The 4,956-nt window shown below is 34.1% G+C and overlaps 1 long non-coding RNA gene across 1 annotated transcript; it reads right to left on the bottom strand.

Moving 5' to 3' along the window:
* Nucleotides 1–2,704: 2,704 nt before the first annotated feature.
* Nucleotides 2,705–4,570, bottom strand: LOC128280775 (uncharacterized). Its single transcript, XR_008270924.1, has 2 exons — nt 4,459–4,570; nt 2,705–2,979 (listed from the first exon to the last, which is right to left on the bottom strand). It is a non-coding gene; the product is annotated as an uncharacterized LOC128280775 (long non-coding RNA).
* Between the last annotated feature and the right edge of the window lie 386 nt (nt 4,571–4,956).

Here is a 4,956-nt window from a genome sequence, read left to right as displayed (position 1 = left end):
ACCCCTTCATACACATTTTTGATTGGTAAGCAGCCTTTTTCTTCAAACGAGCCATAAGAAAAAGCGATGCGATGCGGTCCTTAATACTTCCAAACGACTCTCCATTTAGTATCTCTTACGTCCCATGTCTCCGCTTTTAACATATGATATGCACTTCTTACCGAAAAAGCTCCATTTATTGTACGTACCTAAAAGATTTTATCACATCTAGAGGATGTGGTGGAAGAATACTTGCGATCTTTTTAACCACTTTTTCAAGCAATCATTCCTTAAAAGCCTCCAGACTCCATGCTTTATCCTCTGTTACCATATCTTTAAGAAAACTAGCTGTGATTGGGCTATTCGTGAGAGATACATACATTTTCAATGATCTTACTTTTGGGATCCAAGAATCCTCCCAACAGCGAGTCGAGGTTCCTGTTCCAATAGACCAGCACAAATTTTCTTTCAGTATTGGCCACACATTTGCAATCCTTCTCCAAATAACTGAACAACTCCATTTCGTGATATTTTCGAGAATCATTTATTTTATCCCATATTTTGAGCATAGAACACTAACCTATAGATCATTTCCTTTGGTGACAAGATTATACCCAAATTTTAATAAAAAGGAAACATTTTGATCTTCTAAATGTCGAAGGCGTAAGCCACCACATAGCCGAGGTTGGTATACAGAGCCCCAATCTACCAATGCCAATTTCAATCTACCGGTTGTAGACCCTCATATGAATTGTCTTGTCAAATGCTCAATCTCTTTATATACCCCTTTCAAGATTCGCATTGATTGCATAAAGTAATTTGGAATAGAGAGGAGGACTAATTGCACCAAAGTGAATCTTCCTGCCATAAAAAGTTTTTTCGCATCCCAATTACATAGCTTAGCTCTGACCTTTTCAATCACAAACCCCAAGGTAACGTTGGTGACTCATTTGTGAAAAAGGTAAACTCCTAAATATGATCCCAACTTTTGAACCTTCTAAAAACCCAGTAGCCATTTATTGCTTTTGTTGTCGTCAACTCCTCAGAAGAAGAATACATTAGTTTTTTGTGCATTAACCTAATGTCCTAAAAAGCTACAAAATTGATCCATAATGTTTTCAAGTAATAAGCCATGTTTTATGTCAATTTTTTTTAAAAAATCACCAAGTCATCTGCAAAAAAATAGGTGTGATAAGGTTGGTCCTACCCTTACTAAATTAATAGGATTCCATTTTCCAGAGGTCTTAGCTTCTTTGATATTATGCCTTAACCATTCCATACATAAAACAAATAAGTCAGATGACAGAGGGCATCCTTGACATACTCCTCTTGCAAGTTTGAATTTTCTGTGGGTACTTCATTCCATAAAACCTGTATAGTGGACGTTGAGATGGCAGACATAATCACTCTCCGTAAAAATTTTGATATACTTGTTGCCTAGATAGAGCTATCAATAAAGTCCCATTAAACCTTATCATAGGCTTTCTCTAAGTCAATTTTAACGGTCATCCACTTTTTACTCTTTCCTCTCATAGAATGAATGACCTCTTGGGTAATGATAATATTAATAGAGATATTCCTGCTTACAATGAACCCAACCTACTCTTGTGCAATAAGCTTAGGAAACACAACTTTGAATCTATTAGCTACAACTTTCATGACCAATTTATAAAGTACGAAACATAGACTAATAGGTCAAACTTACGAGATCTCCTCAGGCTGAGTAGTCTTTGGGATAAGAACAATAATTTTATTGTTTAATTATTGATCAATAGGCCTACCTTTAAATATTTCTTTAACCCAATTGCAAATTGTTCCCCCAATACTATCTCACTAGTTCTGAAAGAAGATTACATGATATCCAGCACTGTCGGGAGCTTTTAATGGGGCAAAATCAAAGAATGTCATTTTAATTTCGTCATTTGAGACTTTGTTAATCAATGTCACTTTGCTTTAATTGGGGAAAACAACTAGGAGGTAATTCCCCTATCCTACTTAGCTTCTCCCTATACAATTGTTAAAAGTAGTTCACTGCTTCAACTTGAATTTCATCCGGGTCATACAGCCACTAACCATTTCTATTATGCAAGGTATTAATGCGGTTAACTTTCCTTCTATGCATTGTACGACTATGAAAAAAATTAGTGTTTCTGCCTCCCAGTTTGAGCCAATCACACCTCAATTTTGTTTCTAGAGTAATTCTTCATGATTAAGCACCTTTTCGAGCTCCTCTCTCATATCCATCTCCCTTTTAGATATCATTTTTGAATTTGACCTTTCCATTTCTTTTTAAATATGGCTTAAGGATTGTAGTAGTTTTCACTTGCAAACCCCAATGTACTCGTATATATTCTTATTCCACTCTTTAAGACCCGCAGTGAGGTTTCCTAAAGTGTCTGACATATTCCCACTATACTGCCACAAATCTTTTACAATACTTGAAAAATTCTGATGTTGTGTCCATTCAGCTAGAAAACAAAAGGGACGTCATTTTGGTAAGTTAAGTTCCGAACAAATGTTGATGAGAAAAGGTTGATCGTCTGATTTTATTCTTACTAAATGTGTTACTAGACACTTTGGAAAAGTTTGAATCCAAGCAACATTTCCCAATGCTCGATCTAGTCGTTCAAAGGTCCCTTCTCTTTGCCACGTAAATTGTAACACCCTTCGCCCGTATCCCTCGCCGGAACAGGGTTCGAGGTGCTACCAGATTTAAACTCATCCATTTATATAAAACCAGACCGTAAAAATTTTTGATCAATTTTAAACTTTTCATACACACGTATATTATCCTTTAATCGGGCTTACAAGGCCCAAAATATTCATGAGGCATTATTAAATATTTACCAATATCTTAGTCTTGTATCATTTACTTACTCAACTTTACAACCCTATAGATGCCATAGACTCGAAACACTAAGATTTACTTACGCCGATAGCGTAGACTTGACAATGTGATAATATCTCTGACGGCCTCCAACCCGAGCTAACCTGGCAACCCTAGGGAATATGGGAAAGAAAAGGGGAGTAAGCTTTACTCTTAGTAAGTTCATAAGAAAACAATAAGCAACTCATTAACAAGTTTTATCAATGTTTACAACATAATCACAAATTCACTACAAGTTGTCTTCCTGAGCAATAGTCACTAAATTATTTATATCTGGAGCTACAAAACTCCAAATCAATTGCCGTTAATTTTCCCTGAAAATAGACTCATATATCTTCCATCAATAAAATTTTCATAATTTTAGGTTTGGCCAATCAATACCAGATTTTTCTTAAAGTTTCCCCTGTTTCACTATTTGACTAATCTGACCACTCTTCACTACGAATCAAATTTCTCATTGTACAGAATTTAAAATATGTTCTATTTGATTTAATTTGAAACTATACTCATTAAGGAGTCTAATCATATAAATTTTATCTTATGACCATTTTTGTTCAAATTATAATGATTTTCTAAAAACAGAACAGGGGACCCCGAAGTCATTTGACTCTATCCCACGCCACTTCAAATATCTCATTATCAGCAATTCTATTGCTTACACGGTTTCTTTTATAAGAAACTGGACTCATTAAGCTTTAATTGCATAATTTATTCAGCTTCTAACTCAACGCCAACAATTTATGGTGATTTTCCAAAATCACGTTACTGCTGCTGTCCCAAGCAGATTTATTACAAATTTACTCTTTCACACATTCTTTGCATTCACATTATTTAAACATGTATATCACCAATCAATTTCATCACATATCTATAATTTCACTCAAGCATAATCTCAATACAATACATCATGCTCAATGATTCGCACACAACCGTTCAAATTAGCAATTATAAGATGATTCCGCACATAGTCCACCCTTATCGATAATTTACGATGGTTTTGCCCTTACTCACATATATGACATAGGCATTTTCACCTATGCTTCTCATTTTACATTCATGATTCAATTTCAATCGATCTAACATGCATAAGAATATATCACATACCTGGCCAACTTAATGCATTGAACAAATTCAATTGCCGATTTAACATGAGGTCTCATTGTCTTAGACTTTTATCAAATCACCGGCATTTAACCTGCTAGGTTTTAAACCCGATAATATTATTCACCAGCTTAAAGCTTGCTGGGCTCAAAGCCCAAATATCACCATTATAAAGTCGTCTCATAAACAATTCATATAATATAACATGTATACCTGTTCACTTTGCTCTATTTAATCATTCAATCACAATTTATAATTTCCCTTTGAATCATTCGATATTTTGCACACTAAGTGTCATTCTCAATATCTCGTACACTAAGTGCCATTCTCAATATTTCGTACACTGAGTACCATATTTGATTGCCCCGCACACTAAGTGCCACATTTTATCGATATGTCGTCAAACATTAAAATATTCACGTATATACAATTTATACAATATTAAAGCATTAGAACATCAATTTAACAATGCTTATTGCATACGAACTTACCTGGCTAAATTGTAGAGATACCAAAGTTTAGGGGCATTTTGATAATTTTCTCATTTTTCTCGATTTTCCACCCGATCTTGATCATGCATTAGCTGAAAGTTGGAAGCTTCTTTCATGGCTTCTCAAGCCTTCATATTCTGCTGGTAAAAAGAGAATGAAAAAGATGACACCTTGATTCTTTTATTATATTCATTTTATTATTATTTTTAACCAATTTATAATATTAACCTTTATACACTTTATTTATTACACCAAATGCCAAGCCATCATATCCCACTATCTCTTTAATGGGCTAATTACCAAATAAGGACTTCTACTTTTAAGTTCTATATCTATTTAATACCTTTAGGTTATAGAACACAACTTTTGCACTTTACACAATTTAGTCCTTTTTGTTTAATTAACTATCGAAACGATAAAATTTTTCAACGAAACTTTAATACCATCTTATTGCCACTACGTAAATATTTATAAAAATATTTATGATTCGGTTTATAG

The sequence above is a fragment of the Gossypium arboreum genome, chromosome 9, assembly GCF_025698485.1.
Source record: "Gossypium arboreum isolate Shixiya-1 chromosome 9, ASM2569848v2, whole genome shotgun sequence".
NCBI lineage: Eukaryota > Viridiplantae > Streptophyta > Magnoliopsida > Malvales > Malvaceae > Gossypium > Gossypium arboreum.
This window is presented reverse-complemented; position numbering and strand designations above follow the sequence as displayed.